The sequence below is a fragment of the Stigmatopora argus genome, chromosome 2 (genome assembly GCF_051989625.1).
Source record: "Stigmatopora argus isolate UIUO_Sarg chromosome 2, RoL_Sarg_1.0, whole genome shotgun sequence".
NCBI lineage: Eukaryota > Metazoa > Chordata > Actinopteri > Syngnathiformes > Syngnathidae > Stigmatopora > Stigmatopora argus.
Genome location: NC_135388.1, coordinates 2,409,224 through 2,436,141, shown reverse-complemented (window position 1 = coordinate 2,436,141; position 26,918 = coordinate 2,409,224). Strand labels below are relative to the sequence as shown.

The window sequence follows — 26,918 nt, the reverse complement described above, 5'->3', positions numbered from 1 at the left end:
ACAAAATGCATATTTAGTATTTTGCCAAAGACTGACGTAGTGAACTACAGGAGATTTGTAGTACTATTTCATACCTGTCAATCTCAACCAATTGCTCCCCTTATATTGATTGCTATTACCCCTATTTAACATACCTGTCAATCTCTGCCGATAACTGCCCTTATAAATGATTATGATTCCCCTTACAAACCCCCCAAAAACCTTACAAACACCGTACGACTCGTCAATTATTGATTTAAAAGGGGGAAAATCAGGAAATATAATATACATCTATACTCTTCATTTTAATTTGATCCTAAAACAGAAAGTCAGCACTCATGATTTACTTTCCCGGGCCAAACAAAATGATGCGGCGGGGCCAGATTTGGCCCCCGGGCCGCCACTTTGACACATGCACTGTACACCATTCGAAATGATCAAAAAACGTATAAAATACGGGAAAAACGTATAAGCTGACAAGTATGGTATTTGACAGCTCTGTAACTGTCTTGAATCTTCTCAGGTCACGTCCTAAGGTGAGGCAATAGGCTAACGCTAGCGGGATTCCATGAGTCCGCAGGGTGTCCTATATAAGTAGAGTCAGAGGTTAAGCCTGCACAGGGCTTAAAGAAACGTATTTTGTCTTATCTGGCTTGGTCACGAACCGCCGGCAATAACATTATCCAAGACTGCGCTGTAAGTGCACGGGAGCAGAATTACAGCCACGGAGGAGATTTGAAACGCTGCTGTCGATGTCCAATCGCGCTCTAATCGGGCCATTGCCACGTTGCCTTATCGCCGTGGAGTGCCGTGAACAAAGAATAGCGGCGACCTGTCCATAAATCATAACCACAAAGGTGCTGCCGTTTTGTGTTAAAGTTACCCTTCCTTTCCTATTTAAGAGAACCTTGCATTACATTTTTTTAGCATGTGATTCGTGTCCGAGTCACCAGATTTTGCGGGTCTGCCTAAACTATGTAACGATCCGGTACCTCAAAAATGTATTGCACAGGGAAAACTGCACATTCAAATGTGTTTCCCCCTAATTTGAATAAAGTCCCATTAAAGTCCAATCAGAGGGTTATTAGGAAATTACCATTAAAAAAGCAAGGTTGCAAAAAATTTGATTTAAACCCCATAAAGACTGTTAAAAGATCCATGCTATATACGACTCAGAGGTTAGTTATGTTCTTCACTAAAATCCGTGGTTGTGCTAGAGCATGTTTGGGTTAGATAATCCATTTTATTGCCATTTTTGAACTATGCTGGATTAATTCTAGTCGTCTTTCTTTTATTTGTGCTTGTGAATGGTTATTTGTCAATAACTGATCGGAGTGATTACAGGACATAATTGCGAATGGTGAGGTGATCGCTAATACGAGAGGAGTATATACTACTTCTCGTAGGCAAGTGGTCGTGCGTTATCCTATTGTGAGGACATTTGTGTGCATCATTTTGGGGATATTTTGAAGGGAAGACAAAAGCAAACAGCCTTCGATAGGTTGCATTTAAAAGTCAGGGTGGAGGCGGGCCAAATAAAGCCAACCCGGGAGAAGAAAGGTATCAAAATGTAAAACAAAATTAGAATTAAGTTTAGTGTAAGGTTAGATTAAACATATTTTTGAGTGTCTGCATCGTAATCCAAGTTCATTTAAATTTGTTTATGTTATGTTATGAGCGCGTTGCCGTGCAAAAAGTCTCCCCTCCGCGAAATCCGTCTAATTTTACTACAATTAAACACATTTTAGTACTATTAAACCACTCGTTATTTGTTACTTTGTTAATAGATGGTGAATTAGAACAAATTAAAAAAAATGATTCCAATCCAATATCCTGTTTTTGGTGTTTTTCAAGAGGGTTGGAACAAATTAATTTGTATTTAGTTCATTTCTATCCGAAACGTTTGTTTGAGTTACGAGAAAATCGACATATGAGCTCAGTCCCGGAACGAATTAAGCTTGTATCTCAAGGTACCACGGTATGTTAATAATTCCCACTTGGCTAAATATCTCAATTGAACTAATGCATTTTTAAATATCTTACACATATTCCTCATTTGTAGTAATCCTGTGTATAGGCCGTAACATGTGTTTACATCTGTACATACAGATTACTTTACTATTACAATAATAATACTAATATATTTATTTTATTCTATTTCAGATGGCATTCCCAGGGCGAGTTTATGTATTCAGGGAATAAACCCTGAAGGACTTTTCCTTTGACCATCACCAATCTTTCTATTCACCTGAATGCCTTGGGCCCTCCCAGGTGTGCTGAGCTTGTGGGATGTTTGGAAACGACTTGGTACTCTGCACATGTCCTACTGGGAGGAGTCTCTGCGGAATTCCCAGAAAATGTTGGTGAGACGGTCTCTCGTCTGGAATGGGAACTTTTCAAGAACCCCCAAGAGGAGCTGGAGGTGAGCCAAGGCTTTTCTTGTTAGTATGCATCCGTCACAATTGATCTAGGTGGCTGGCTATTATGTTCTTGCTTTGGTTTTATCAAGTAATAAACTCATCTACATAGATAACAAACAGTAATCCCTCGAATATTGCGGATAATGTACACCAGATATGGCCAAAAAAAAGACAAAATTAACTTAATACAATTAAGAACGAAGCCTTGCTACCTGTTTAGTGGATGACCAACCGGAAATCCTGGATCACGAAAACCTTCACGACACCCTCTTGCTACAGTAAAATTTCCCGAATATGGGATGAATAAAGTTATCTAATCTAATCTAATCTAAACTGTTTCATCCCGAACACGAATCTTTACTTCGCTGAAATGGGTCTCCCTTTCAAGGACTTGGACTAAAACTCCCATTAACCTGTTTTTTCTGGATTTATATGAAGCGGAAAGGAAATGTTTTGACTGTACAGTAAAGTAATTATTTTTTTAAATATATGGATTATATTTAGATATGAATTAGTATTTTCATATGCTTATAGCTGTACAATTTAGTAAATACACTTCTTGATAATGTGTACTTCTGCATAGGCGCAAAAACATGGATATGGTAGTAGTAATGGGTTGATCCTACTTTGCGGTTTTTCAATTATCGTGGCCATGTTTGGTCTACAATAGCTGCAATATTTGAGGGATTACTGTATTGATGTTTTTAGAGGGATTGCTAGAAAGAATTGCAAATATTTGTTACTCTTAGTTGAACTCTATCATTTAAAAAAAGTTATGTTATGCTTCCATTTGACATTGAGTAGGCTTAACATACGAAAAGTGGTTACATTCACGAACAGCCACTCACAAATCGGTACTTTCCTTAAAGACAGGACCATAAGGTTTGTCTGTTCTTCAAATGTTGCCTCTTACATTGCCCCCCCAAAAAACAAAAAAACAAGATCAACACGTCTGAAAGAAACTTTTTGAAAGGCTGTTGTCCCCGTAGAGATTCCTCGTCAGGTCATCATTGCGCACGCCAGTTTTCACGTTGAGAGCTCGACTTGTGTTTTGTTTGATTGACGCAAGAGCGTCCGGTGAGAAATCACGATGCCGTGTTCCTCAGAGCAGACAAGGTGATAAAATCTGCTATTCCTGTCAGCTATGCACCGGCGAATTGTTCATCAGTTCACCACCTATTTTCCTCTGAGGTTTCCATAACCCCCCTCCTACACGCACTCCATATTTTCCCCCTCCCTCCCCACTCAAAAGCCGAGTTTGAAAAAAATCTTTGGTGTGAGTAGATGCCACAAGGGAGCGAATCCCAGAAGAAAAGCGCACCGGGAAAAAAGAGCTTCAAACAGGACTGGGTTGAATTGTAAAAGGGTGAGAAAATTGCAATGATTAAAAGTGAAAAGTTGTTTGAAGCTAATGCTATTTCTGAAAAGGAAAAATTCAAAACATTTTTCTCACCATTTTACGGCCGTGTTTGCCATGTACAAAAAGCCTTTTTTTTCGTTTTGGGTAATGATACGGTCTTTTTTTTTAGCAAAAGTGCTTATTTTTGGCAACTACAGATTATTTTTGCAACCTCAAAGAATCACCAAAACACAAAAGGCTGATGTGTTTACAAATAATAGTTTCTGGAAAAGGGCCTGTTACTAGGTAAGCAATTGGACTGCATGTTTTTCTATAAATGTGAAGATAAATGTGGGTGCAAGTCACTTAAGTGCAAGTTGCAAGTATAAGTGTCAATTTTTGACCTTCCAGTTTCAAGCAAGACCCAATTACCGTTTCAAGGAAAAAAACGGAGCAAATCGTGTCAACATTTGAATCACAGCAGCCAAGTTTTTCATCGAGCTATAAGCAGAAAAAGTACATTCATCCCTTTAAAAGTATGAAAACAATTTGTGTATCTATGATATAGACATTTATATTATGCAAATGAATAGAATGATTCCAATTCATTCCAATACACTACTGTACTACTTGCGTATACTTGCATGGCTTTCTATGTACTTCTACTACAAATAAGTGTGCTTGTTGGTACTTTTACTTCAGCGATTTGTATTTAGATTTATACTTACAAGTATACCAACCATGAGACGTTATACAGTAATCCCTCAAATATCACGGCTTCAACTATTGCGGCTTCACGACATCGCATTTTTTTGTGTTAATTATTATTATTCTTTTGTAAATTCATAAAAATGTGAAAATCCATGCTGAAATTTACAAGCAGAAGCCACTCCCCTTGTCCTCCGCTTGCTACTAGGACTCAGCACTGAAGTAAAAATAAAAAATAAATAAGAATAAAAATAAATTATTAAAAAAAATATATATATATATATATATAATTATTATTTTTAAATAGGGGTGACCCTACTTCGCGGTTTTTCTTTTATCGCGGCTAGTTCTGGTCTACATTACCCGTTATAATTGAGGGATTACTGTATCTAATTCACGTTTCTTAGTAAACCTAAACAAATGAAAAAGAATGACAATCAAAACCAGTCTTAAGATCACGGCTATCTATACATTTAATAACTTCCAATAATATATCGGTAATTTAGCTCGTAAAAGATGACGTTACACCTAAAAAATGCCTCGAGTGCCTCAAAAGAAAAGAGGGTGCTAAAGTCTATGTGAGATATACACAAGCTTGGTCAGAGAACACCCACATATTGCGTATTTCCACACCGAGCACATCACTAAATTGAGATTTGAGATTTGAGCGCCCCTTTTCTGACCTACGCACTCGCCAGAATATGGCCCATAATCCTCGATTTCCGGTATAATCATCTCTGAAGGCCCCTGCCTCATATTCACTTAATGAGATGGCCTCCGCACTCCACTTCATTCGTGGCTGAGATTGCCAGGTGTGCACAGAAAACGGGTTTTTCCTCAGAATGAAAATAAAAGGTGTATCTGCAATTAAATAAATATATATTAAAACAGCAATATCACTTTCAGAAAATTGAAATTATGCAAGGGCCAGCATGAAAACGTTCTCATTTTATTTGTTAATCAGAGCATTGGAATTGGAATGTATTTATTTTTGCTTTGGCTGCCATTAGCGGCAATAGAGTCCAATCCATTTTGACAGGGAGGGCTGGTTCGAATGATCCCCAGACAATTCTCTCAGTTTAAATGGATTTTAATTCTATAACCGGCAATGGACGTCAAAAATATAAGGAAAAAGAAAGCGACAAAACCAACCAAAAGTGTAAGAATATTGCAATATATTCATATTTTCACTACTGGAAAAAGAAAATGGCAACCAAGCTAGCTCAATTTAACACATTGGATTAGCAAATCGGCTAAAATGCTACACACTCAACTACATGATTTCGGCCATTTTTTGAGCACATAAGTAAAAACAGCTCCGTCTAGTGTTAAAACTGGGAAGTGCAACATAATGCAGCCTGGATTTAATCTTTTTATGCGAGCCAATATAAACTAAGCAGCAGGTCATCCGCAATTTTGGATCTAAACAATGCAAGGAAACAACAGTACTGATTCATTTGTGTATTTTTTATCTAAATAAAATATTAGCTTAAAAACGGCGATACAGTCCGAACAGCAATATCATATAAAAGCTTCCTTTTTCATAAGGCTTTTTCATTTAGTTATTTTGGTAAACATCCAATCATAGGAAAGATAATAAACCTTCAAGTTGTGATGTATTAAAGCCACAGCAAAACAAAAATTACCCCCCAAATTAATATTGTGTGTACACATCTATGTTGTGACCCCAATTAAAATAGTTGGTGGCCACAAATGAGTATTCGGTCGCCGCAAATTACGGATGCACTTTAATATCTTTATTTTGGAGCCATTTTTTTCCCCTCTCGCGCCATATCTGGTAATTCAGCTCTACTACGGTGCTGCGATTGTGCCCTGCAGGGAAGCAGCGGCAGTGGGTTAAAGAGGGCAGACGGCGCCGGTGTGAGCGGATAACAAGACTTCTATTTATTTAGTCGGTAGAGACACCGCAGGTGCACATTAGCATGCACCAGCGAGTGCTGTCAGGCCAGGCCAGCCAGCGCCACATCTGGAGCAGGTCACCTCCGTTTTAACCTCAAGATAGTGGTCGCAACAACCATAAAAAAAAACGGGAAAATATGTTTACTTTCCTGATGAGAAGGATCATCATCAGTGGTGGTGTTCTTGTTGCTGACAACGTTTGGGATAGTGGGAGTAGCGGTGCGGTTGTCCATCAAAATATGAAAGGAATAGAAAAATAATTGATAAATGTGTGATATTGTTAAGTTTGAAGTGTGTAGTAGGAGTAGTTGTAGTTGAAAAATATGTAATATATTTTGTAGTAGAAGTAGAATCCAACTCTTCGATCTGCTGCCCTCTAGCAGGCGCGATAGGGTCATAACAGCCAAGACAAACTGACTTGAGTAGAGTTTCTTCGCAGAGTCGTCTTATTTATGTTGTTGACTACTTATGTATTACTTATTTGTTGATGACTTAATAAACCTTAATCAAAAACTAAAAAAAAGCGCTACAGGACCATAACAGCCAAGACAAACAGACTCGAGGAGAGTTTCTTCCCAGTCGTCTTATTTATGTTGTTGACTACTTATTATTTTGACTACTTATTTATTATGTATTACTTATTTGTTGATGACTTAATAAGCCTTCAATATGGTGCCCTCTAGGTGGCGCGACAGGACCATAACAGCCAAGACAAACAGACTCGAGGAGAGTTTTCCCAGAGTCCTCTTATTTATGTTGTTGACTTCTTATGTTGACTACTTATTTATTATGTATTACTTATTTCTTGTTGACTTAATAAGCCTTAATTTAAAACTTTAAAATGTGCTACAGGACCATAACAGCCAAGACAAACAGACTCAAGGAGAGTTTCTTCCCAGAGTCGTCTAATTTATGTTGTTGACTACTTATTTATTTATTATGTATTACTTATTTGTTGATGACTTGATAAGCCTTAATGAAAAACTTAAAAATGCACTACAGGACCATAACAGCCAAGACAAACAGACTCGAGGAGAGTTTTTTTCCCAGAGTCGTCTTATGTTGTTGACTACTTATTTAATTTATGCGCATATAAGCCGTATCCTCGATTCAGTCATCAGATTTTTTAGCAACAAATATGGCGTATATGGGAGAAAATATGGTATTTGTCAGTTGTATGAAAAAAAATAACATAACATACATAAGGGGTGAACATAAATAAATGCAAGCGTGAGAAGACAGAAGTGGTTTGAACTTGGACTTAAAAATACTTCTTTGGTCTGTTTTGGGAATTCATAACAGCTTGATTATGCTACACGCACAGTAATTGTTACTTTTGAGACAAAAATGTGTATTTAAACTTATTGCAACCAGTCAGCAGTCTTTAAACCGATTCCATCAATAATATATCAATATTGCTATTCACCGCTAAAGCTCAATAAATGTTTATGGGCAGCAGTTCTTCACCTCCTAAAATTCAGTAAATCGCCTGAATTTGAAATAACTGTTCCGTTAATGAATATAAATAAATTCACCCGGCCTTACAGCACTAAATTATTTGCGAAAAAAAAAAAGATCATTGCGTTCTACGCTTGCCCGACTTTGCATAAGCAAATCTTAAATGAATGTTAACGTGCACACTTGATTCTTTTCGATGATCTATTTCATGTTTGGAAGGAATGTAAGCAAACGATCAAATAAGTCAAATGCCGACCGGAAATTGTGGCTTTTCCGATGGTGTCGAGCGTGACTTCCTTGGTGTAATCTCTCGACTTCAGGAGAAGTTTCACATTTCCGAGACGATGCGCCCATTTGGTTTGCGCAGCCCCATACTTGGCTTTTGTTTGGCCCGCCAAGCGCAGACAATAGACGTGAGAATGGTTTATCCCGCTTTTATTAATTGCCGTGCAGAGCATTGGAGTCAGGAAAACCTGATTGGAATGATTAATGAAGACAAAAGTTCATTATTTTGACTCTTTTTGTATTTTGATGCGGCCCTGCGGATGAGTGGTTAGCGCGTTGGCCTCACAGCTCTGGGGTTCTGGGTTCAAATCCAGGTCGGTCCACCTGTGTGGAATTTGCATGTTCTCCCCTGTGTGGGTTTTCTCCAGGTACTCCGGTTTCCTCCCACATTCCAAAAACATGCATGGTAGGCCGATTGGACACCCTAAATTGCCCCTAGGTATGGGTGTGTGTGCATGTTCTACCCGGGCCTGTGTGGGTTTTCTCCAGGTACTCTGGTTTCCTCCCACATTCCAAAAACATGCATGGTAGGCTGATTGGACACTCTAAATTGCCCCTAGGAATGGGTGTGAATTTGCATGTGCAGGCTCCAGCACCCCCGTGACCCTAATGAGGATAAAGTGGTTCATAAAATGAATGAATAAATAGTTCGGTCGGTGGTCCCAATTAAATTCGTCAAAAAGCTTGCACTGTTGCACGAAAACGTACGGCCAATCAAAATGCTAACGTAATTAGCACAAAAGCTAATGAGGCCACAAAAACAAACACAATAATTTCAGTTCATGTTCTTCCAAAATGCTATTTTAATGTAATATTTAGTATGTATGGCAAATAAACAAATGAGCAAATGACTTAATAAAAACTTAAAAATGCAATAAAATGTATGGAAAATGACTGAAAATATGCAGAAAATCTTCTTATGGAATTTGCCTCTTCGAGTGAGTTTGTGAAATTACAGAAGATAGCATCGCAACATAAACAAAGATTTGTGGTAAACTCAGGAAAAATAATGGGATTGGATATTTATGGGAAAAATAAAAATATTTAACAGCATGCTAATGTAGCATGGCACAATAGCTGCGAATAAGGAAAATATTTTCCTCACTTCTAGTTGCTAAACTCTGGCCTTCGGTAAAACTAAGTTAAATATTTGAACAAGCTTTGTTTTTTAAAAGAAATTGTACTTCTGTGAATATTACAAGCATTTTTCCAAGAAACAGCAATGAAGAGTGCATGAACAGATTCATACTTCAAATTGATCCGTCGCCGTACTTGAAGCCTGTGAGGGACACCCGGCGTCAATATCGTATTCAGCGGAAAACTATGATTTACAACTCGCCGTTCCAAACTCTCAGGGTCGTTTCCGACGGAGCGAACTTGTGGAGGAGCGCCCCTGACAAGAGTTTCGGAAGGGTAAATCTTCAGGGTAAATCATTCCGAATAAATGTTTCCTCTGGTTGCGGGGAGACCATTAACCGTGACGCATTTGCGGCGGCGCTGCCGCCGCCGCCGAGCGCGACGCCCTTCGGCTGAGTTATCGCGAAGCATCTAAATGTATATTATGTGATGATCGGGCCTCGTTCCAGTTATTTGTTTCCTCTTTTGGTATCTCAGTGTACTCACATGTCACTGCCGTGGCTACGGGGGGGTCAGCCCGAGGCGAGGCAGCCCCCCTCGCAGCCATGGCGGATTACTCTAAATGGCGCTGATGATAAAGCTGTTGCCCGCCAGCCAGACAGGATACTCACTCTCCACTCCGATCCTATTATGTGCCTTTTCACGTTCGCCCATTTTTACTAAACGGGTCTAAAAGTCTATATCGCCTCTCGTGAGACCATCAAAATATATTCATTCATTCATTTTCTGAACCGCTTTATCCTCATTAGGGTCGCGGGGGGTGCTGGACCCTATCCCAGCTGCCGGCCAATTGGTGGCCAGCCAATCGCAGGGCACAAGAAGACAAACAGCCAATCACAATCATACCCAGGGGCAATTTAGAGTGTCCAATCAGCCTACCATGCATGTTTTTGGGATGTGGAAGGAAACTGGAGTACCCAGAGGAAACCTACGCAGGCCCGATGAGAATATGCAAACTCACACCCATACCTAGGGGCTATTTAGAGTGTCCAATCAGCCCACCATGCATGTTTTTGGAATGTGGGAGGAAACCGGAGTACCCAAGGAAACCCACACAGGCCCGGGGAGAACATGCAAACTCGCACCATATCTAGGGGAAATTAGTATCCAATTAGCCTACAAAGCATGTTTTGGGGATGTGGAAGTAAACTGGAGTACCCGGTGTAAACCCACGCAGGTCCGGGGAGAACATGCAAACTCACACCCATATCTAGAGACAATTTAGAGTGTCCTATCAGCCCACCATGCATGTTTTTGGAATGTGGGAGGAAACCGGAGTACCCGGAGAAAACCCATGCAGGCCCGAGTAGAACATGCAAACTCACACCCATATCTTGGGGCAATTTAGTGTGTTTTTTGGAATGTGGGTGGAAACCGGAGCACCCGGAGGAAACCCAAGCCGGCCCGGGGGGATGCAAACTCCATACCGACTTGGATTTGAACCCAGGACCCCAGAGCTGCGAGGCTGACGCGCTAACCACTCATGCACCGGCCCGCCTCCTCCCGAACTACATCATTTTAAAAATTGAAAACTTTTTGCCATTTTGCATAAAAAAAATGACGCAAATCCTCCCCGTGACCTCACCGTGAGATCACGCAAAGTCTCCCGTTGTTAAATGGGGAGATGATAACGCAATCTTTACATCATGCCAAGCAATCAAGACAAAAATAAATAAATAAAAAATCAGCCCCCTGTTGAAAATGCAAACGCAGCTGTGGTGCGGCATAAAAAAAAAAAAATGAAGTTCAAGGAGTTGAACTCCCAAAGCTCAGACTGTGAATCCCAATATTCAGACGTCTAATTTCATATTCTCTCTCTCACTCAGTATCTCTCTTTAAACTAATAATTCCGCAGCCTTTTTTTGTGGCAAAGTCCTTAATGTCAAATAAAGAAACTAAATGATAAAATTGAATGAGGCGTTTAATAGAGTCTGGAGCTGCAGGAGCACGGCACCCCCGACATGATTTCTGGGATGAATTCTAATAGGAAATAGATCCTGGCAAGTGTGGAAAGAATTGCCACGAGAGGAAGGGAAAGTAACTTGGGGAGCTCACTGGCTGGTTTGTGGCTTTTTTAATGGTGCGGAAGAGTTTTTTTCTGCAACGATAAATCTGCGTGGTGCCGGCCTGAAGAGCTAAAGCAAAAAAAAAAAAAAAATACGAGTGCAATTATAACATCTGTCCCAGTGATATGTCGGCTATTTTCTCGTAAAACGGATTTTTATTAACAAAAAAAGGCATCCTCAAACGGTGGTGTCCGTTTAAATAGCAATTTAAATACGGAAATTGTTTTGATTCTTGTTTTTACTTGCGTGGGATGTTATTAAAGTTGTAATGTTAGGAGAATTTGATTGGATTAAAATTATAGTATGGGATTAGTCGTTTTGTTGATTTTTTTTGGGGGGGGGCATGTGAGATGGAAGTGGATGCTAAGCTAATTGCTAATTTACAAATTGTTTTGATTCTTGTTTTTACTTGCGTGGGATGTTATTAAAGTTGTAATGTTAGGGGAATTTAATTGGATTAAAATTATAGTATGGGATTAGTCGTTTTGTTGATTTTTGGGGGGGAAGTGAGATGGAAGTGGATGCTAAGCTAATTGCTAATTTACAAATTGTTTTGATTCTTGTTTTTGCTTATGTTTGTTTTTTTAAAGTCAACATATTGGGAGAATTAGATCATATTAAAATCATACTATTATGAGATTAGTCATTTTGTTGATTTTTTGGGGGGGCATGTGAGATGGAAGTGCATGCTAAGCTAATTGTAATTTACAAATTGTTTTGATTCTTGTTTTGTTTACGTTTGATGGTTTTTAAAGTCATAATAGAGAATTAGATCATATTAAAATCATACTATTATGATATTAGTCATTTTGTTGCTTTTTATCTGAGTTGGAAGTTGTTTTCACACGTTTAGACGGGTAGTCTCCAAAAACAGGCATTTTAACCTAATTGTAATTAACAAATTGCCTTGATTCTTATTTTTATGTTAATAAAGTCATCATATTGGGAGAATTAGGTCTTATTAAAATCATACTATTCCGAGATTAGTCATTTTGTTGCTTTTTTGTTTTACCAAAAACATGAATGCTAAGCTAATTGTAATTCACATTGTTTTGATTCTTATTTTTACTTACGGATGATGTTATTAAAGTCATAATATTGGGAGAATTAGATCGTATTAAAAACAAACTATTATGAAATTAGTAGTTTTGTTGCTTTTTTGTTTTACCAAAAACATGAATGCTAAGCTAATTGTACGCTAACTTGCCCGATCGCACAATGCTGTCTCCATTTTGCCCGATGTTAATGGCCAAACACACTAATGCACACCCACACATTCTCAGAAATAGTAATACTTATAGATGAGTCAAATATCCTAACTTTTCCTAAAAAAGATATGAAGATAATATTAAGGTAAACAAAACAAAAATGGCTGTGTAGCTCGCCCCACTACAAAACCTGTCATTGCTATATTACCATGACACATTTTAAGATTGCTTCTACAGTTGTATTCACTTATTCACCCTCCTTTAATGGGATTTGTCAGTCATCTTTCGCAGCCCTCCCGTCAGGGTCTCTGGACATCATTTTTACGAACAAATCGAAAGTGACGAGCCCCAAACAATCCAAAGAGGACGCCCAGACGACCAAACAATGGGTCAATTATCCAAGACGGCTGTGTTGACAGTTTAAATGAACACGTATAACTTCATAATTATGGAACGAGCCAGGCCAAGATTAATAGCTCGGGGAGCTCTTAAAGGCGGCTTATGAATCAACACTTCCCGGCGCAATTACTCCGAGAGTAATTGTGAAAGTGATGACAAGTCGGGGGGGCTGGAAAAGTAACCCGGTTCGGAAATGCCTCCCTCGACCCTTTGGGGGGGCAATCTCGGCGTACCATGCGAGCCGCCGCAATCGTCTACGTATCTTCGGGTAGCGAGGGGCGAAAAACTCATCAGCCGGCCTGCCAGCAATGAGCCAAATCGTGACGAATACGTTGGCCGTGAATAGGAAATTGATAATTAAGGCTACCTTGAAGAGTAAGAGACCTGTGGAAAATGTTCGGGGGTGCCTTGTCCATTAGGATGAGGGGTGAAGGATGAAGTTAGGGTTGAGTGATGGCCGCTATCCGAGACTGTCAAGGAGGACTGTCACTGAATGTGACGTTTGATTAAGGCTGACCCAGAAAGCCCAGATGGGGGGGACGTTATCTTCTACCCTTTTTACCGAGGGTTCAGACGGCGAATGAAATCATCGGGTTTTGACGACGGCAATGTGTTTATTTAGAAAAGTTGAGGGTCAATCTGATTCGCTGGTTCGCGGGCCGCGTTAGGGTCAACTCGATTTCATGTGGGCCAGACCATTTTAGATATAATATTTAGATTTTTTTAAATAAATTGATTAAAATAACTGGATTAAAATCCCTGAATATTCAGTTTTTTATAGATCTAAAATAATGTTGATTTTAGCTTTTTTTAAATATATTTTTAGATTTTACAAAATGATTTTTGAACTAAAAACACAGAAACAAATGATTAAACAAATACATTTTTTTTGCCATTTAATGACAAAGCTATACCAAACATAACTCTTATTATATCAATTAGCGCTATTTCATATCTGGCTTTGGAAGTTTTTTCCACGATGGATTCACACCATGAAATCTCTTGGGAGATCCACCAACTCTTGATCTGATTGGCCGGGCCTAAAGCCATCAATTGGCATACCTTAAATGTCCCCTCTAGACTCTTGTGAAGTGTTTAACCTTGCCTGGAAATGTTCTTAAACACGCGTGAAGGTCTTCCAAGCTGGCAATATCGCCAATTTTTTTTTTTAGGGGAAGCTATCGACCCGAAACGGGCCGCCACATTGGCCGGTCCTCCAGGGGACCAATGCACCAATTATTTCATGTGTATTGTGATTAAATAATGGGAGTTTTTAATTGATTTGTCATGCACAATTACGTCAAGCTGTAACCTTTAATTAACCACACGCCAATTATTTCCCTCTCATTTTGTCAGAGGGCGGACACACTGTGAACACTCAAAGTGACAAGCAAATGGACAAATTCAAACATTTTCTTGGAGTTTGCATAAGATGGACCATTCAAAATATGTTCAAACTATTTTATTTTTTATTTATTTTCTTGTCAAAAACTCTTCGTAAATATATGAGGCCGTATATAATCAATAGAATTGATCATTGTAAGATATCGACTGGCTGGACAAGTGCGAAAATATAATAAAAAACATTATAAAATGGAAAGTTAAATGGATGAATGCCGCATATGCATGTAAGTTTTGTAACATTTTTTTCTTACCTAGTTATAGTCAAGTGTGAAAATTGTTTTTTTTTTTCTCTCAATGTTGGTCAGTTTCTAATCAGTTTCTTTTAAAAATCCGCCATTCAAATCATTTCCTAAAATCTGGCCATTATCACAAAATCTAGTAGATATATTAAAAACCAAGTAGATTTGGGAACTTTGCTAAGGTTGAATTGAATGATTTTATTGTCATTATACAAGTATGATTAGATTTAAAGCTTCACCACAAAGTGCACAAATAACAAAAAACAAACCGACAAATAAATAATCAATAAATAATAACGATAAACAAATAATCAATAAATAATAACAACAAACGAATAATCAATAAATCAATAAAAATAACAATAAACAAATAATCAATAAACAATAACGATAAACACATAGTCAATAAATCATCAATACATAATCGATAAATAATAATGATAAACAAATAATCAATAAATAATAATGATAAACAAATGATCAATAAATAATAATGATAAACAAATAACCAATAAATAGTCAATAAATAATAACGATTAACACATGGTCAATAAATAATCAATAAATATTAAGTATAAACAAATAATCAATACATAATAAATACGTAATAATGATAAACAAATAATCAATAAATAATAATGATAAGCAAATAGTCAATCAATATTCAATAAATAATAATGATAAACAAATAATCAATAAATAAGTAGTCAACATAATTCATAGTCAACAACATAAATAAATAGGGAAGTGCAGAAATAACCATAACAAACAGACAGATAAATAATCAATAAATACAAAACAAGTAGTCAACATAATAAATAAGTAGTAGTCCACATTACAAATAAGTCGTAGTCACCACATTTCTGCCCATATTTCAACCAAATTCCCATTGTTTGCAAATTGCCAAAGTTGAATTTATAAGTAGACTTAAGGATCAGTGTATAAACTATTTTCATTGCATTTTGGGGCATGTGCCCCCGAGAGCAACCATTTCCAAGTGCGCCCCTCTGCATCATTTCAAAGACAAAACCCTTGAAAAAAGCTCAAACACTGACGAATGAAGCAGCTGGCTGCGATGCCTTCAGGTGCCGCGCTCGCCTTGTCTTTTTTGCAACCTCTTTATCAGACTGAGCCAGGTGGGTTCTGCCCGAGCAGAATGTGGGTCATTGTTGTCGTCCACGTTCGGGGAGTCTGAAAGGCACAGTAATTCACCCCTAATATGAGCCAAGAGTTGTGCAATGATGGAAACCGTCATCATACGTTTCTCGTCGATAAATTATACCGTATTTTCTCACACGTGCCGTATTTGTCGCTAAAAAAATAACTGAATCGAGGGTACGGCTTATATGCGCACAAATTAGACTTGACATGCACGAAACTGCAAGGTGACAAAGATGAAACGCCATAACGCAAGACAATGCGGCCTATATGGTAATTTATTCCAAAATAGAGAAAAGATATACAGATAAAATGCTAAACAAAATTTATTTTGATGTCTATGAATGAAATTCCCGAAAAAAATATACCGTATCTTGCATAAAACGTGAAAAACTCACTTAAAACCTTGAATATCGAGGTGAAAAAATTTGAATTCAACAATTTTAAGACCATTTTTAAGGGTGCGGCTTATACGCGGGGAGGCTAATATGCAAGAAAATACGATAACTATCACATTTTATTAGATTTGCTCGATTTGTTTGTTTTCCTTGTGTGTCCTGTCTGAATAATTTGTATGCATTTTGCCTGATGTGTCCCGATTGGCTCCCCTTCCCTTGTATCAGTCCCTGTCTGTGTATTTAAACCCCGTGTTTTGGTATGTCTGGTGGGAGTACTATCTGCTGTTTTTGTAAGTAATGTTTACCTCGGTGTGTGTCTCCCCTGTTTAGTTTTAATATTGTGACTTTTAACCTAGTTTTTAGTATTTGTATGGTTGTTTTTGTTCATTGTGCGGTTCTAGTCGTAGTTTAGATGCGTGATTTTGGTTCTAGAGCAGGTACAGGTCGTCAGAACCACCTTTTGGCAACAAAAGACCATCTGAAAGTTTGTTTCATGTGATCTCTGGGATGCAAAAAGTGAACAATGCCACGCTACTTTGGCAATGAAACGTCCTTTAACAAATGCAATGGGTTCTTTGGCCAGTTATTCCGGATAATAATACCCACAATGCTCATAGAAATAAACAGAAGTAAAATGAATCCATACCGCCAATCCAATCTCGGCAAACCCGGAATGGCCTGCTGTCAATTGGCTGTAAATGAATCACTGACATTGCGATTCAGTCCCACGGCTCACCACCGTTGTCTGCCCTTCTTCCCCTCGTAAAATACAAGTGGTATTTATTATGGTGTGTTTTTTTGTTTTTTTCTGCAGTGGGGAAAGTGCGGGGTGCTTTCAGTCCTCCCATTTTGTCCCGGGAATTTTTCCTCTCTTGATGAATCATAATTATGCCAAGGTCACCTTTCATTGTGTTGATCTCTGGGCTGCGTTATTGGAACTGGCAGCGTTTCCACGCCATCATGGCGTCGCATTTTGACAGCCGGCGCCCTCCTGCAAAACACCCAGCAGTAAAACAATAAAAAAAATGAAAAAAAATCCTGAAAAAGCCTTGTCGAGGGTTTGTTTGAACGCAAGTGTTGACAAAATGTAATTGAAAGCCATACTTCAAATTTATACTGTTCAATACATCCACATCAAGCGTTATGGTTTTGCATGTACCGTTTCAGTTTTGTTTATGCAGTTTTCCCTCATATTTTTTTTTCCTTTTTAATAACAGGAGCAAAATGAGGCATGTGGAACCCAATTTCTCTAATAGTTTCTGCTTGGACCCCTTAAGTGTCGGACACCCATGGCTCTGAGTAAGTAATTTTGACTTTACAGGCATGTCGGAATTTGGGTTTGATTTATTTCATCAGGGACAGCACATATTAATGAACATATTTATATTCTTGGTAATGAACGTATATACGTACATTTGTAAGATTTGTAGCTGAGGATAATTTCCATCTTTAGTTGCTTGGGTAGGTTGAACATAATGACAAATACTAGACATACTAGACACACATGTAGCAGAGTTTTACACAGTGATCGCCATTTTGTTGGTCAAACAACCATGCTTTAAGATGATTGGCCAAGAGGTTCAGAGACGGGAGTTCATATGCTAATTGGTATGGAGTTCCAGATTTGTGAGGCACGGACAGAGAAGGTGATTTGGCGGAATTCACTCTTTTTGAAGGGAACTACACAGTCACCTCTAGAAATCTTACAGTGGAGGAGGAGCTTTCTGTTGGAAGATTTTGTAAACCAAGGTCTGCATATTTGACAGTATTGTTCCAGTTCAGCCGTTTGTTTTTTTTAAATATCTGACAGTGGTGATGTGTTTTTGGCTTTCAGTCCAATACTTTCAGAACTTGCTTAGAAACGGTTTCAATTGGTTTTAGTGTTGTGGAAATGGTCAACCAAAATTCTCAAACTGTACAACTCTGAGCTTTTGGTGATTTCAGTTTTTGGGTCATTTTTTCTAAAACAAAACAAATGGAGCCAGTTTTGTTTTGACTCCACCTACTGCGGATAGTCCGCTGCGATAGGCTCCATTGCATTGCAACACTCGCGAGAATACACGGGACAGATGATGGATGACTGGAAATTAACGGGGCCGGTAAGTCAGTCCCCAAAGCGAAATTGTAGCTAGGACAAAAAAAAAGGCAAAATATTTTTTAAACGTTTTGTAAATATGTCATTTAAACGGTGTAAGTCCATTTATGGTCTGCTATTGGTTCATCGGAAACAAGTGGTTGCATCCTAGATATTTTCATATTATAGTTAAGGTCTTTAAAGTCTTTAATTAATGTCATATTGACCAGCAACTGATTTAAGTATATCATAAAAATCAATTTAAAAACATGTTTCATATCCCGCTTTTCAGTGTACCGTCCAATTCAAGGGGGATAAATCAAAAACCGTAGACAATCAGTTCAACTCAAAGTGACAATTTAAACCCAATCTTTATGACAGAGAAAAAGATAGAAAAGCAGAAATATTAATTTCACCCTTATTATGCATACTGCATACTTATTGTGTCATTTTGGCTAACGATGAGCTACTAAATTTGAAGTACTGGGTGTTCAGGTGACAATAAATGGAAGTTGCCACTCATTATGGAGGGGGCAGAGCATCGTAAAAAAATTCAGTAACATACACACACACACACCCACACACACAAACGTCTAATAACTTTTTCCCGCGCAGAAAATAATGCAATGAATGGACTGCCTGGTCCTTCAAATGACAAAGTAGGTGCTTTTCCCCACTAAATCTCTTCTCTGTGGATGAATGGTGAAGCCTGAGGCGCTTTGCATATATCCCGTCTCGCCGCCTAAGAAAGTCGGATAGCCCACGGGAGAAATCGCTGGCCGTGTAGCAGGGTTGCTCTAGCACACGGGTGTCAAACTCATTTTTTTTGTAGCTGGCCATGTCATAGTTTCGCTTTCATACATTATGTCTTCCAATTAGGCTGCTAAAATTCATCGATTTATGAATTGACAGCTTTTCCGATCGTGGAGAGATCATTTTTTTGGACGTTAAAATCAGTACAAATATTTTCTTTGAGCCTCGTAATAGTAAATATTCTATTGTGGTGGATTTTGAAAATGTATTTAATTTTTTAAATCAGAAAATAGGGTGAATATTAAATCTATTGTGTTTTAACCTTTAGTATTTTAATTAAAAAATAAAAAATATTAATCATTTTTCGACTTTAAAATGAATAGAAATCTTTTTTTTGAGCCTCTTAATAGCAAATATTCTTTTTTGGTAATTTTTTAAGATTTATTCAATTTTTTTAAATCAGAAAATAGAGCAAATATTAAATCATGTTTTTTAACCTTTGTTTTTATTTAAAAAGTAAAGAGCAATCATTTTTCGACATTAAAATTAGTACAAATCTTTTGTGTGAGCCTCTTAATAGCAAATATTCTCTTTTGGTGGATTTTTAAAAATTATTTAATTTTTTAAATAAAAAAATAGGGCAAATATTAAATCTATCATAGGTTTTATCCTTTTGTTTTTTATTTAAAAAGGAAAAAAAGAGTAATCATTTTTCGATGTTAAAATCAGGACAAATCTTTTCTTTGAGGCTCTTAATAGCAAATATTCTCTTATGGTGGATTTATTTTTTATTTTTCAGAAAATATGGCAAATTTAAATCTATCATATATTTTAAAATTTGTTTTTTATTTGTTTAAAAAGGAAAAAAGAGTAAATATTACATTTGTTTACAGTGGACCATACAAGGGGAAAGAGGAAACATTTTAGATCTAATATTTAGATTTTCTTTTTTAAATCGGATTGAAAGAACTGGACCCAAAATATTCTGTTTCTTATAGATCTAAAACAGATCTAAAAAATGCGTTTTAATCTAAACGACACAAAAAAATAAAATTTTGGATTAAAAAAATAGAATTATTGATTTAAAAAGGGAATAAACAGGAAACATTCTCTTTTACATCTATAATCCATTTGAAGTTGATCATAAAACAGAACGTCTGCTTTCATGATTTACTTTCTCAGGCCACCCAAAATATGCAGCAGGCCAGATTCTGCCCCCGGACCTCCACTTGAACACCTTTCTTCTCGCACGTACCAAATATTTTGTCCAAAAATACCGCAAATTGCCTCCTACATCCAGGATTCATTCACCATCTGTTTTAAATGACAAGATGGCTGAAAAAATATTCCCAATGCCGAAAAACTCAGATTTAGCCAGCGTGTGTATTTTGGTGAATTTAGATTTTTAATATTTGAATGTCAATGCAATTAAGTTCATTTGCGAACAAGGTTATGGGAAGTATTTCGACCAGTTTTGCCAGGAATGGGGGGTTGGCTTGGGGGGGGCTATGGCATCTCTATGCCTGAGTGGTGACTCTTTATGAAATAGCGATAAATAGGCTGAGGAAGCCTAGTGGAGCCTTAGATTAATGCTGTTATCAAATGGCCCGGGACAAAGAAGGGGATGGCTAATGAGCTGGAAAAAGCAGAGCTGTTCATGGCATTAAACGATAGCAGACGCAGCCCCCCTCTCATCACCCAGTAGTGAAAGCCCCCCCGCACCCAACCACGCTGACGGGGAGTAGCAAACGTAGGACAAATATTGGAAGATGTCACTTTGAGTGGGGAGGTTGTCTTGACGTGTTTGCCATGGCTTCAAGGCGGACCGCCGTCTAATTTGTCTCGCTCCCGTATTTTCCCTCCCTGCCCAATTTCTGGGAGGTCATTTACTGGCAACTTGTTTTTTTTTTTTTTTTTACATCCCAGAAATTGCTTTCACATTTGGTCTGCTCGCTCTCTCGCTGTCTGGCTCTTGATCTTTATTCTCGTAAGTCCATTTCATTCTACTCCCTTCCAATCAGTGCATCTCTCTCGCTTATATACGACTCTGCCGGCCGGTGCTGTGATGTCATAAAAATTGGGTCTGTCTGGTCTCTGGTCCTTCACAAACCCCCCCTATTGGGCTGTCACCGAGGCGACAAGGATGGACTGAAGAACCCGAAACATTTCTGCCGTGGTCCGCTGAGGTCCATATCAATTTTTGATGCCCAAAGGCCTGGTGGACACCTTTTTTTGCCGCCATTGTCTCATGTTTTATTTAGTCAAAGTTCAAGCCACGACCGAAAGGAATTGAGTGAATCACAGAGAAAGACAATGTTCCTAGTTGGGTAGTAAGGGGCATGACAAGGTAGTTAGAGTTTGAGTTTGATTTATTTAATAAAGGACAGCACATGTTAATGAACATGTTCGTATTCATTTTAATGAAGATATATATGTAAATATGGGATATTGTAGCTGAGGGCTAATTTCCGTCTTTAGTCCCTTGTGTAGGTTGAAGATAAATGTTGACGCATCCTAGACAGGCGTAGATTTAGACAGCGTTGTGATCGCAATTTTGTTCGTCTAACAACCAGGCTTTAAGATGATTGGCCAAGAGGTTCAAAGATGGGAGTTCACGTATGCTAATTGGTATTGAGTTCCAGAGAAGGTGTTTTGGCTGAATGCACTTTTTTGAAGGGAACTACACAGTCACCTCTAGAGCGAGCCCTTGTCGATCTGTTGGATTTTTTTGGTACAAAATCTTGCAGTGGAGGAGGAGCTTTGTGATGGAATATTTTGTAAACTAAGCATATTTGATTTCAATTCATGAGTCCACTAATTTAAGCAGACGTAACTGAAACAAGCACTTTTTTGTGGGGAACTACACAGTCACCTCTAGAGCCAGCCCTTGTTCATGTGTGGGAATTTTTGGTACAAAATCTTGCAGTGGAGGAGGAGCTTTGTGATGGAAGATTTTGTGAACTAAGCATATTTGATTTCAATTCAATAGCCCACTAATTTTGGCAGACGTAACTGAAACAAGCATTTTTTTGTGGGGAACTACACAGTCACCTCTAGAGCCAGCCCTTGTTGATGTGTCTGAATTTTTTGTACAAAATCTTGCAGTGGAGGAGGAGCTTTGTGATGGAAGATTTTGTAAACTAAGCATATTTGATTTCAACTCGAGTCCTTAATTTTGGCAGACATAACTGAAACAAGCACTTTTTGTGGGGAACTACACAGTCACCTCTAGAGCCAGCCCTTCTTTATCTGTTGGAATTATTTCTGTATCATGAGAAACCTTTCAAACGTGGACAAGAGCAAAATGATATATATTTAAATCATTAGGGGACTATGTCCTGTAACGCAGTGTTATTCGTAAAGTTGCACTAAAGATGTAAAAAACGGTGTACCATATTTTTTGACCATTTGGCGCTCAGTGTCTGTTGCAATTTATGTATTAAATGTATACATAAGGATGCGACGTGCAAGCTAGCATGCATGCTAATGTATGTTTTTAAAAAGATGGCGGGATCAAAAGTGGGATCAGTTGTGGATTTTAGGGACTGTATTTCGCACTAGGGGTGCCGTGATCGCATGTTTTTGCATGCAAGTTGAGGCCGAAATGTATTGACGTTTACATAGCTCATCCAACTGTATTTTTATCCCCCATTTTTTTATATAAGGTTTGTTTAGTCTCCTAAACGTTTGTTAAAAAAAGTCCAGTGTGATAAATTGATTTATCGAAATTGGGATTCTCTTGACTTTTATGCTGTGTTAAGTCCCTTCACGATATATATGTCAAATTTCACTTATCACATAAAAATGTCAAAAAGAACTAAAAGGGCTGGAGTGGTTCTGTGTTTTCTGGTTTAGCGACACAAATACTCCAACTGTATCTGTTTGTCTCTTGATTCCATAAACCACATTACTGGCTGCCTCTACTTAACTTTAATACGATAAAATAAAGGCCACGGAATAAAAACAAGACACTGTCGTGGATGTTGATTGCAGGCAAATGCAAGAGTGCTGTAACCGCCTCAGGCGTCTGCATTTGTCTTACTTGAGCAGAGTGACAGTTGTCTGCGCTGCCATTTCATTTTTACGCGCCGTCACAGCCGCAAACAAAACAAAAAATAAAAGCCCAAGACAGAAAAGTGAATTAATCAACTTTGGATTTTGAAGGCGACGGTTGAGGAGGAGGCGGTTCTGTGTCTCTGCTGCATATACCTCAACCATGCCGGGAATCTGAAGGGACAGCTAAATAAATAAATGCGTTATGTATGACCGAGCGGGCCCCAGCGGGGTCCCGCCGGGCGACGAGCCCGATCCGAGCCGGGAAAATGCGGCGAGACAACTGCATAAATCAGCACGCAATTAGGACGTCGTGATTTCATTTATGGTACCTGCGAGCGGCCCTCCTGGCACGTGCTGGCAGATGTCATTTCTAGCCAATTGATTTTTGAAGCCAGCCCCGAGGCCACCGGAACGTCGCCTCAAAAATGGAAAATGGAGGGGGAAAAAAAAATATGAGACGAAATGACCGTCCGGGTAATTCCTGCGTGCTAGCCGCGGAATAATGCGAGAGGCCGCTCTGGCGTGAGGGGCGAGCAAGGACAAGACAAAGTACGACCGCAGGAGCTATAAACGCTGATGTTGTTTGTTTTTGTATGAAATGAAGCGCGTAAAAATGTTCCTTAAAGCTGCCTCCTGTAAATCAAACGCTTTAAAAGCGCTCTCTCCCGCTAGCTTTCTATTAAATACAGAAAATAAACCCCCGCATTGCAGTGTGCTATTCATGGTTGTATCAATGTGTTTTTTTTTTTGTGTGCGTTACCTATTGCGATACTACAAAAAATTGTGGTTAATACAAAGTAAAAATAATCTAAATGTGCAATTAATTGGTTTATTAAGGGGAAGTATTCTGTCAACTTTTGTATTTTGAAACACTACCGTAGAATCACTTACATTTGCTAGTAACAATTAGTGCAAGATAGCTAAAAAAAAACTCGTTAATATCTTACTAACCTGTTAAGTCAGGGATCGGAACCTTTATGTTAGAGCGAGCCATAAACATTTCATATTTTCAAATGTTATTCCTCGAGAACCATACTCAGAATTTACTAAAAAGCAAATACAAAGTAAAAACATATGAAAATGTGTGCCTTTTTTAGTCATTTCACCACTTTTAAAGTAGAAAAACTCAGATGTCTTTTGACAACATTGTTAGATTGAGTTGCGTATTAATAAATATCAATGAGTATCAATGAGTCTCAGAGAGTCTCAGAGAGTCTCAGAGAGTCTCAAAGAGTCTCAAAGAGTCTCAAAGAGTCTCAAAGAGTCTCAAAGAGGTCGCAAAGAGGTCGCAAAGAGGTCGCAAAGAGGTCGCAAAGAGGTCTCAAAGAGGTCTCAAAGAGTCTCAAAGAGGTCGCAAAGAGGTCGCAAAGAGGTCTCAAAGAGTATCGGCGCTAGAGAGAGTGTCAACGCCAGGGTGCCGCTACAGTGATGCTCCAATTGGTCTGTTTGGAACTCAGCTCTTTCCCCAGCGGTTTCCATATTTGACCGCACAGGTTAGCGGACAGCCATATGCAGCCATCTAAAGAGCCACATGTGGCTCTCAATCCATTGGTTCTCGAACCCTAAATTAGGTGATCACAATCTAAGAGTCCTACCTTTGTTTACGTTAAATTCTGTAAACAATCCCACATTAAAATGCAGTTTTTCGGCACTAAAATAACGACAACTGCCAGCTATGCTAGTTAGGTAGCATTTTCCGCATGACTAGTGATGGTGTACCGATAAAGCAAAGTTTTTTGGGGTTGTTTTCTTTTTCTTTTTTAAATTAAAATAGTCACAAGATATTAACTCGTCTGAAGTTTCTGGAGAAACAATAAGCTAGAAATCATGTTTTCAATTTTATAGCAATTTTAAGGTAGCGTTAAGGATCACTTCCTTCTCTGACAAGCCCTCATATTTGCTTCAAATGCCATCGTGAATAAATATTATTAACTCAATAATCCATCCATGGAATTGAAGGTACACTCTTTCCTCAGCAAATCCTTTGTGTCTTCTGATTGAGTCAAATGGTTCCACAGAAGTTAGAAGAACTAATTAAATTGTTAAAGCGTGAAGGGGAGAAATACACTCTGGACTCTGGAAGTTTTGGGATGAAAAGTCAATCGAAACACTTTAGAAAGCTGCGAGAACATTTTAACTAACCTCTCTCGCTGCTTATGTTACGTATGACTGTTGATTTTTTTACATATTCAAAATACTGTGAAGTTGAGACAGCTTAAAAAGTTGCTAACTGGTGGTGGCCAATGGCGCTGCATGTTTTTCTTGTCCTATGTTCTCAGGCACATTTCTGAGAATACAAGCTTTAATATTTCACCAACTCTTACAAAGGACCAATCAAAATCGGGAACTCAAACGCCAAACACCTTGCGAGAGAAAAAAAACGCAAAAATTCCAACCAAATGCCCACAAAAGAGGAAAAATTACAATTGTGACAAGCTCTTACTTAATTGTTTCAAAAGCAGACATCCCCTCAAAAATTGTTTTATAACGTTAGCCAGTAATGCTAACAACATCCAGTCGAGAACGTTGTAGCTATGACTTCAGTCGCCAATATTAGCGATGCCTTACTTTTATTGTAATGTAATTTGAATGTTTTTATTGTCATTATACAAGTATAATGAGATTTAAAGCGTCACAATGAAGAGCACAACTGACAACAACAAGAAATAGACAAATTAATAACCAATAAATAAGTCATAGAAAAGAAGTAAATAAGTAGTCAACAACATAAATAAGTAAAGAAGTGCGAAAATAACAAGAAACAAACGAACAAACAGATAATCAAGAAACAAAAAATGAATAACTAATGAATAAATAAGGAGTCAATATAGTAAATAAGTTGTAGTCATCATAGGTAAGTGAATAAGTGGTCACATAAATAAGTTTGTACAAAAGTGACTAAAGTGGTTAGCAGCCTATGGGGTTTTAGTGCAAAATAAGAACTTAGTCTTGATTAGGTCTTCCTAGATGCAGAACTCGAGTTGAGTAGGTGACGGCTCTCGGGAAGAACCTGTCCTTAAGTCTGTTTGTCTTGGCTGTTATGGTCCTGTACCGCCTGCCAATGGGCAGCAGGTTGAAAGGTGGAAGCTGGGGTGTTTATAGTCTTTTTTAATGCTCTTTTGCCCTTCCTATGCATCAGAATATATAGATGCTGGACAGGGTAGGTAGGAGGCAGTTGATGATCTTTTTGGCTGTGTTGCCCTATAACAGAAGGGTGTTGTGCCACATACATTTTTCAACTAGTTAAGAGTATATACCACTTGGAAGGCTAATTCAATGAGTGGTTTTAACCCAGCCAATAATGTACCACTCTCGCACCTTAAGTTTCGAGCTAGCACATACCCGTCAAGTATCCTCTTTTTTCCCAGAAAAATACCGTAATCATGGGCAGAAATAAATCCCCAAATACAACCAGTAGCCACCAGCTGAGTTACAGTCCCCTTATTACTTGTCTCTCCTTTCAAGATTACATATAAACATTCCAAACACGCGTGGGTAAGGTAAAAGAAAAAGCCAAAGGGAGTAAAAGCATCAGTGTATATTTTTAGGCAAACAAAGAGAAAGAAGCCAATTGAACTTTCTTTTTTGTTGTTGTTGTTATTGCCGTTTTTCAAAAGCCCAGCCGTGCTTTTTTCTTCCACTGCGTCGGCCTTTGAAGGCATATGTTTGGGATTTTTCTGGCCCTTTTCAAACACCACATGTGAGCTAAGTGATACTGCACAGTAAAACAAACACAAAAGAGTGCGAAATGGCAGAATAAAAGCGATGGGATTGATAAAGCGCACGGGGGTGGAGGAGGAGGAAGAGGAGGCGGCCTGCTGAGTATGGATCCACCAGACGGAAAGAATTGTGGGCCGTTGCGGCGGCTTTTAATAATGTACACGGGGCAGCCTTGGTGGTCAGTCGTGGTGGGGGGT

The 26,918-nt window shown here is 38.4% G+C and overlaps 1 long non-coding RNA gene across 3 annotated transcripts in view; it reads left to right on the top strand.

The window, feature by feature from the left end:
• Positions 1-26,918, top strand: part of LOC144064635 (uncharacterized) — an 87,462-nt gene that overhangs the window by 40,902 nt on the left and 19,642 nt on the right. The window contains exons 4-5 of one of the 3 annotated variants that reach the window (XR_013296847.1): positions 2,143-2,401; positions 17,336-17,417. This is a non-coding gene — a long non-coding RNA (uncharacterized LOC144064635). Of the gene's footprint in view, positions 1-2,142; positions 2,402-4,149; positions 4,378-14,091; positions 14,313-17,335; positions 17,418-26,918 lie in introns of those variants that run through there. The other 2 variants (XR_013296848.1, XR_013296850.1) reach the window with 2 other exon arrangements.